This window comes from Schistocerca serialis, chromosome 7, assembly GCF_023864345.2.
Source record: "Schistocerca serialis cubense isolate TAMUIC-IGC-003099 chromosome 7, iqSchSeri2.2, whole genome shotgun sequence".
NCBI classification, from domain to species: domain Eukaryota; kingdom Metazoa; phylum Arthropoda; class Insecta; order Orthoptera; family Acrididae; genus Schistocerca; species Schistocerca serialis.
The window spans coordinates 320,257,945-320,267,352 of NC_064644.1; the positions used below are offsets into that span (position 1 = coordinate 320,257,945).

The 9,408-nt window shown below is 44.2% G+C and overlaps 1 non-coding gene across 1 annotated transcript; it reads right to left on the reverse strand.

Annotated features, from left to right (window-relative positions):
• Positions 1-7,657: 7,657 nt before the first annotated feature.
• LOC126413591 (U2 spliceosomal RNA) lies at positions 7,658-7,854 on the reverse strand. Its single transcript, XR_007575377.1, has one exon. It is a non-coding gene; the product is annotated as a U2 spliceosomal RNA (small nuclear RNA).
• Between the last annotated feature and the right edge of the window lie 1,554 nt (positions 7,855-9,408).

Consider the following 9,408-nt stretch of genomic DNA (forward strand, 5'->3'; position numbering starts at 1 on the left):
CGCGTCCGACGAAGCGACATGTTTCCAGTCATTAACAATCCAATGTCGGTTTTGATGGGCCCAGGCGAGGCTTAAAGCTTTGTACACGAGTGAGCCTTCGTCTCCGAAAGGCAATATCGACGTTTCGTTGAATTACTCGCGCGCTGACACTTGCTGATGGCCAGACATTGTAATCCGCAGCATTTTGCGGAAGGGTTGCACTTCTGTCACGCTGAACGACTCCCTTCAGTCGTCTTTGGTTCCGTTCTTGCAGGATCTTTTACCGGCCGTAGCGATGTCGGAGATTTGATGTCTTACCGGATTTACTTGGTATTTATTTTTTCGTGTACAAATCATATTTAGAAACTATAATGGAGTCTACATGGATGTATGTAACATATAAGACTCTTAGTTATAATGGCACATCCTTTAATGGTAGGAGGGGGTTCAGCATATAGCATCAAAGCACTTATCCGGGCCTGGCAGACGTTTGGACATTAAGTAACACGCATCTTATCCCAACGCAACGCTGTATTATTGTTTTCTTTTTCTTTCTTCTTAACAAATTGCATTTCAGTTTCAGGAGGGGATTTGTATGCTCGTATGTGGAATACCGTAATTCTAACAGCACCTTTCTTAATGGTGGGAGGGAGCACCAGACGGGATCACATTACTTATACACTGCTGACAGATGTTTGGTAACTATGTTACAGACGACTGATTAAATTGCTTCGCTGGATGGGCTGCGTTTTCATCGTAAGAAGAGTATGTTTCAGAATCAGGGTGGACTCCATGTGCCTGCGCGTGGCACGGAAGACTATTTTTAACAGAAAATTCGCTAAGGGTGGCCGGGAGTACGATGCAGAGCATCACTTTACCTAAATAGCGCTTACTGACATTTGGAAATTATGTGCTGGTGTTCTGCAGATAACTGTTGTTGTGTTCTTTGAGTTCCACATTTACTGCATGCAATACCTGTTGGAGGAAGGGTACCATCTTGCCATGAGTTTTGGTTGATCTAAGAATGATTGAATGATTGAAATCACGAACATCACTCCTCCATCTCAGTGCTCCTGTCGTTACTATCGAGCTGCTGGTTTTAACATAGCGTCACCAAGCACAATGAGTATTGATATATTAACACTACTGCTGTCGGGGACTGCTTCTTGTTATATTTGTTGTTAGTTAGCCACACAGTTTCCCCCTACTCTATTTGAACGAGTCCCACCTTTGTACATCAATACATATTCTCAATTTCCGCTATGACTTTGAGGTCGTTGTCAGCTGGTGTCCTGACATTAACAGGCATTGACTCGTTTGTGTTTAAATGATAATCGACTCGACAGCTCCACGCTACGCAGTTTCTGCCTACGAACCCTGTGAGCCCACAGTGATTTGTGTTTCAGGATTGATTTATGAAGCAAAAGAATCATGTGAATTCTGCTAGGATTATAAAGGCTGGCATACTCCTTCCGAATACGTGACTGAAAAAAAATGAGATCTATGGGAAAGACGATGTATTTGTCACGGAAACATAGGTGTGGGTTGCACTGTAAGGAAGTATATAAGCTATTTTTTACTCAATCAGCCGTTTGAGATCTGGATAGAAGGTTAATCATTAACACTGGTGAGATGTATCATTCACTACGAACTGTATAGCGCATTTGTTTTAGCTGTGAAACGTTCGTATGCGTTGGGGCCTTCTGCAAGCAGGTGGGGAGCCGTGTGGATGAGTTCTTAGTTAACCTGAACGTAAGTAAATCTATTGCACGTTAATAGGTCTAGAAATCCCTTACACTGTCATCGGAAGCGCCAACTACACTAAAATGTCTAGCAGTAAGCGTCTCGAGCGAGTTGAAGAGGAGTGCATATGTTGGGCTCACGTTCATTTGCTGGAAACGTAAGGGAGCTAACACCGAAGGCTGACAGGTCTGTGAGCTAAAGTAGACGAATATATCAAGCTCATATTCATTTGCATGGATTTTTAACAGGGTGTAATCCCACCACTAAGAAGTGACAATGTAGGAGACAAGTGGCCACAATTCCTGTTGGCATGTTTCCTGCAGACTGTGGCAGTACAAATCGATCTAGGCTTAATAGGCACAAACAAGACGGCTGGAGGTAACATCGACATTAATTTTGTCTGGCTTCTATTTGCTAATTTGTCGGGTCTTGATGTCAGATAGCTGGATAAGCGTGTAAGTACTGGGTTTGCTTCTAAATAAGTAACTGCACTTAAATGCTACAACCCTGCGACTGTGGCTGATAATGGGGGTGAGGCGCGAATACAAGAGCTCAACAAGAGAGTTCTCTTAGTCTCTCTCATCTCAATTTTCCACAGTCCTACGTACAGGTGGTGCCCCCGTTAAGCTGAGCAGCCCAGCGGAAGGTTGGGTAACCAACCTCAGCGACAAACTGGGTCAGCGAGCCGACAGGATGTGGAGGACAGTGGAAGGCAACGGGAAACCACCACTTGATTTACTTCCCTAGATGTACATGGGAAGGACCTCTTTGTACAAAATTCTGGAGGTAAGGCTTCCCCTCAGTCGGATCTCCGGTAGGGGAATACAATGAGGACTCCAGAGATTAGGGCAAATGGAAAAGGAAGGAAGGAGAAGAAGAAGGAAGACTTACTGAGGATTGGGACTTAGAATGTTTTAACCCTTCTCCAGGAAAGGAAATTAGAAAACGCCAAACATGAAATGACAAGAAACAAATTGGATGTACTCGGAATGTGTGAGGTGAGATGGGGTGGTTCTGGAGAACTGGAAAGTGACGACTTCCGATTGTACTATTCAGTTGAAGATAAAATTGGGATGAATGGGGTTGGAATTTTGATAGGTAAAAGAGTGAAGAGCAAGGTTATCAAGGCTGAATATGTTATGGGAAGAATAATGATGATGAGACTGAAAGGGAAAAAAAATGTATATATGCCAACAAGGAATCATTCAGATGAAGAGGTAGAAGAATGTTATGAGACGATAGAAAGCTTAGCAGAGAGAAGGAAAAGAAATGCATGTACTGTTATAATGGATGATGGGAATACAGTAGTTTGTGATGGATGAGAAGGAAAAGCTCTGGTAAAATTTGCAATGGGAGAAAGAAATGAGAGAGGGCAAAGATTGTTGGAACACTGCAATGAAAATTTTATGGTAGTAGGAAATTATCTATTTGACAACCACAAAAGACAACAGTATACTTGGATATCTTGATTTGACAACACAAGATATCAAATTAAATACACAATGACACAACAAAGATACAGAAATTGCCTAATGAGTGGCAAAAGCTATCCAGGGACAGATATTTATTCAGATTATACACTCCTGGAAATGGAAAAAAGAACACATTGACACCGGTGTGTCAGACCCACCATACTTGCTCCGGACACTGCGAGAGGGCTGTACAAGCAATGATCACACGCACGGCACAGCGGACACACCAGGAACCGCGGTGTTGGCCGTCGAATGGCGCTAGCTGCGCAGCATTTGTGCACCGCCGCCGTCAGTGTCAACCAGTTTGCCGTGGCATACGGAGCTACATCGCAGTCTTCAACACTGGTAGCAAGCCGCGACAGCGTGGACGTGAACCGTATGTGCAGTTGACGGACTTGGAGCGAGGGCGTATAGTGGGCATGCGGGAGGCCGGGTGGACGTACCGCCGAATTGCTCAACACGTGGGGCGTGAGGTCTCCACAGTACATCGATGTTGTCGCCAGTGGTCGGCGGAAGGTGCACGTGCCCGTCGACCTGGGACCGGACCGCAGCAACGCACGGATGCACGCCAAGACCGTAGGATCCTACGCAGCGCCGTAGGGGACCGCACCGCCACTTCCCAGCAAATTAGGGACACTGTTACTCCTGGGGTATCGGCGAGGACCATTCCGAACCGTCTCCATGAAGCTGGGCTACGGTCCCGCACACCGTTAGGCCGTCTTCCGCTCACGCCCCAACATCGTGCAGCCCGCCTCCAGTGGTGTCGCGACAGGCGTGAATGGAGGGACGAATGGAGACGTGTCGTCTTCAGCGATGAGAGTCGCTTCTGCTTCGGTGCCAATGATGGTCGTATGCGTGTTTGGCGCCGTGCAGGTGAGCGCCACAATCAGGACTGCATACGACCGAGGCACACAGGGCCAACACCCGGCATCATGGTGTGGGGAGCGATCTCCTACACTGGCCGTACACCACTGGTGATCGTCGAGGGGACACTGAATAGTGCACGGTACATCCAAACCGTCATCGAACCCATCGTTCTACCATTCCTAGACCGGCAAGGGAACTTGCTGTTCCAACAGGACAATGCACGTCCGCATGTATCCCGTGCCACCGAACGTGCTCTAGAAGGTGTAAGTCAACTACCCTGGCCAGCAAGATCTCCGGATCTATGCCCCATTGAGCATGTTTGGGACTGGATGAAGCGTCGTCTCACGCGGTCTGCACGTCCAGCACGAACGCTGGTCCAACTGAGGCGCCAGGTGGAAATGGCATGGCAAGCCGTTCCACAGGACTACATCCAGCATCTCTACGATCGTCTCCATGGGAGAATAGCAGCCTGCATTGCTGCGAAAGGTGGATATACTATGTACTAGTGCCGACATTGTGCATGCTCTGTTGCCTGTGTCTATGTGCCTGTGGTTCTGTCAGTGTGATCATGTGATGTATCGGACCCCAGGAATGTGTCAATAAAGTTTCCCCTTCCTGGGACAATGAATTCACGGTGTTCTTATTTCAATTTCCAGGAGTGTATATTAGTAATAGCTGAGGTTCTAGTTAAATTGAAAAGAACCTAGAAAGTACGGAAGAGATAGCACATTAACTTTGAGAAACTGAAAGACAAAGGCAACTGTGAAAAATTAGAGAATGCATATTGTGAAATCATGATGAAAGGACAGGAAACGGAATGCACAGAAGGAATATGAGATCGTTTTAAAAATGGGATCAAAAAGGCAGCTAAGGAAACGCTTGGAGTCAAGGAGAGGAAAAAAGTAAAGAAAGAACAGGTAACACCAGACATGATAACCAAGATGGATGATCGCAGGAAATTGAAAACAATAAACACAGAATACAGGAAGCGCAACTACAGGAGGTTAAATAGTGAATTAAGAAGGGAGACAGAAAAAGCAAAGGATAAAATTGGTGACAGAAAAGTGTGACAAGATATAGACATTAGAAAAAGGAGGAAAATATGATTTCATTCCGGAACCGCGGGACTGCTACGGTCGCAGGTTCGAATCCTGCCTCGGGCATGGATGTGTGTGATGTCCTTAGGTTAGTTAGGCTTAAGTAGTTCTAAGTTCTAGGGGACTGATGACCACAGAAGTTAAGTCCCATAGTGCTCAGAGCCATTTGAACCATTTTTGAAAATATGATTTGATGTACAAAGAAGCAGTGGATTTGACATTCAGGAAAAAGAGAAACAACAATGGACTAAAGGAAGTAGAGGCAGCAGACGGTAATATGGTGCGTGAACCCCAAGAAATGATGAGAAAATGGGAAGAATATATAGAATGGCTATACGCTGCAGACAGCCGACCAAGTGAAGAAGACCTTGGGATAGAAGCAGAAGATTAAGTTTCGGAGGATGACAAAGGAAACGCAATAGTAACCAGTGAGATTGAAGAATCTATGAAGGAGACGAAACATGGAAAGGCAATGGGAGTTTATGAGATTCCTGCGGAACTGTTAAAGTCGTTGGAGACAGAATAGAAAAGCGAATTAACATCTAAGGTCATCAGTCCCCTAGGACTTAGAACTACTTAAACCTAACTAACCTAAGGACATCATACACAATCATGCCTGAGGCAGGACTCGAATCTGCGACCGTAACAGTAGCGTGGTTCCGGACTGAAGCGCCTAGAACCTCTGGGCACCGCTGCCGGCCCAAATGTTACATCTGGACGTTTCACTAAATGGTGCGGAGACCTGGACATTGAGGAAGGAAGACGAAAGAAGATTGGAGGCACTAGCGATGTGGATATGGAGAGTAATGAAAAAGGTGAAAGGCAAAGACCGAGTAAGGAATGAAGAAGTATTATGAAGAGTTGGAGAAGAAAGGAACATCCTGAAAGTCATCAGATAGAATAAACGGAGCTGGATTGGATATTGTTTGAAGAGGGACTGTTTATTGAAGGATGGAATAGAAGGAATGGTGGAGGGAAAAAGGGGAAGAGGAAAAAGAAGATATCAAATGCTGGACAATATCAAAGGAGACAAATATTCAGAAATGAAAAGAATGGCTATGGACAGACAAAAGTGGACCTAAGGCATAATACCATACTACTACTACTACACATATATTTGCTACCATGTGGATACAGGCTACTCTGTTCTAGACGCAATACAGTATAATGGTCTGTCCACTACCGAAGAGCGCATGGGGAAGAATGAACTATGTTGCGATTAAACGCAAACCTTACTCTTGCAGTAGTTCAGAATTGTGCGTGACGTGGGAGGCAGAGACTGTTGCATAAATGTAAATGTGTCAGTAGATAACGCGCGTCTTCGATGCTTTGCGATACTGTTAGAATTGCATTGTGGAGGTGTATCATAAATGAAAAACTGGTGACGTATTTCTCATTAAACACGGTACTGTCGCATACGTAGCTTGGTGATGATTGGAATACGATGAAAGAGACCAGAACACGCTCTGGGACACAGCTATAGATAATAATTCGATATCAACGAACCGCAGATGTATCAGATATCTTTGTGCAGTCCTCGTATAGTAAACATTCAGCAGTAAGTCTTCCTTCGCCTTTAAAAAACCTGTATGGGGATAGCTATCGTAGAGGAGACTAGAATATGTACATAGGCAAAGGGACATTGATTTTTATTCGAACATTACGCATGTGGCTGAAAAGCAATGAGGAAATAAGTAGTACTGCGACGTCATAGTCAGATACGGAGGTAATCGATATTCTGAGAAAAGAGAGGATGATACGTGATCTCTTCACGGCTTTCTTCTAATCGTTGTGAAGAAACATATTATTGCCTACTACATACGTCTCGCGAACTGCTATTAGGAACTTTGCGGCATTACCTTAATTGATGGACCAGTTGATGGAGGATGTATATAAATCTTCACGGATAGACGGTAATACGGCTATATAAGTACCTTACGAACTGGTAAATAGGAAATGCAGGACACAGGCTAACATGGACGTTTTCACTGAGAGACAATCGGTAGCAGAAATGCCGTCTATTTTTTCCTCGATAAATAAAAGACAAAACTTTCTTACGCAAAGTGTATGTTGACTGCAGTAGAATCCTTCTGTAGTCATCTTCAAATGTCGGTTCCCTAAATTTTCTCGATAGTGGTCCTCGAAAAGAACATAACCTTTACTTACGGGATTCCCATTTGAATCATTGTAATCTCACTGCAGAAAGAAAAAAAACTGTTCATCATGCAAAGGTATTCTCGAACAATTGAATTATTTAGTCATTCAATCTCTTGTGAATGACCGGTCACCTGTGGAAGCGAGGGTGGGAGTGCCGCAGATGTGATTCGGGTGCTGTAGCAGTAATCAGGTGTTTTTTCGTTGTTGCGTTATTCTTTAACAAAACTTCAATCTGCCACGTACACAGGGGGAGATAGCCATCGTAATAAAATCCGATACACTAACTAATTTACAACTCATCTGTCAGTCTATTTTATTGCCTTAAGAGACTTCGTGGGTGACAAGGAATGCGACTACCTCAGGAGAGTTCGAGACCGAGAAGGAATTCCTGTGACAGAGGCAGAGCATGCTCTTAGCGCTCCACCATGAGCCCAAAACGAGTTTAACATTATAGTCCTGTGATGCAGGATATGACAGATATTAAGCTGATAAGAACAGACTTTTTTTTACCAGATGATGCCATATTGTTGTAAAGGATTTCCGCATTAAGAACGATACTCAAGAAATGTGAAAACGCTTGCATGCTGCAATTTCCTTTGTCCACGGAAATACAGTGTATAAAATGGAGGAATCTACATTTCACTCTCAGATTGAGTAAAGTGGATTTTTTAAACTAGGAAGTGTATGTGGAACACCATATGCAGTTGAAATTGTGGGGGATACCAAGCTGGCTTTCGGAGGAACAGATCAAATATAGACCAAATATTCACCCTGCGTCAAATTTTGGAAAAGAAATGGGAATACAATAAACCAGTTCATAATCTTTTCACAGATTTTACAAAAGCATATAATTCCGTATTGCAATCAAAATTGTACAGAATTCTTTTGGAACTTGGAATACCAAAGAAGTATGTTAGACTTATAAAAGCGAGTTTGAAAAACACAAAAGGTAGAGTACGCGTGGGGAAATTGGAGCCAGAAGAATTTGTAATAAAGAACGGACTTAAGCAGGGAGATGGCCTGTCTCCGCTACTTTTTAATTTGGTCCTAGAGTATATTGTACGAATGACAGCAGATAATTCAGAGGTTGTGGAGTTAAATGGAAAAATGAAGATATTAGGGTATGCAGATGATCTAAACGTCATTAGCGATAGGAAACAATCTGTAACAGCAAATGCGAATGCGTTAATCAAGGCTAGTGAAAATGTAGGTCTAAGGATAACTGAAGACAAAATTAAATACCTGGTTACTACTAGAATGCCAACAGCAGTAGATAAGGAAATGTTAAGAGTTGGAGACATGCACTTTGAAAAAGTGAACACGTTTAAGTTTCTAGACGTGAACATCACTTCGAGAAATGAGATTGAATCCGAACTGAAGTAGAGATTACGGGCGGGAAATGCGTGCTACTTCTCACTGAGTAGATTACTTTCATCACAGATATTGTCTAGGAATTTAATGATTAGAATATACAAAACTATTATTCTACCATTCATGCTGTATGGGTGTGGAAAGCCGTTTCGAGTATTTGAAAACAAAATTTTGAGGAAAATTTTCGGAGTAAAAACGCATGACGTTAGCGGAGCGTGGCGGAAACTGCATAACGAAGAGGTTCACGAACTCTTTTCAAGCCTTGACATAATCAGTATCATTAAATCACGTAGACTGCGATGGGCGGGTCACGTAGCTCGAATGAATGAGGGCAGGACAGCGCGCAGAGTACTGGTGGGGCACCTAGAAGGAAAATGTCCTGTGGGGAGACCGACGCGTAGATGGGAGGTCAATGTGAAGGCTGATTTGAGGAGCCCAGGTATTGAAGGTGAATGGAAGGAAATAGCCCAAGACAGGGACAGATGGCGAAAGTACGTTGCTGCGGCAATGGACTCTCGAGTTCGGTATGACCAGTGAGTGTGTGTGAGTGTGTAGGAAGTATATGTCAGCTTGGGACTGCAGCTAGAGCTCTATGCCCAGCCTGTCCTGCTTGTGCTAGCGGGGTCATCCGTGGCCAGCGGCTGGTGAGGTTACGAAGGTCGGCCGACCGCAAGCCGCCGCGTAGCCATTTTCGATCGGTGGGGACAAAGAAAGGTTCCGGC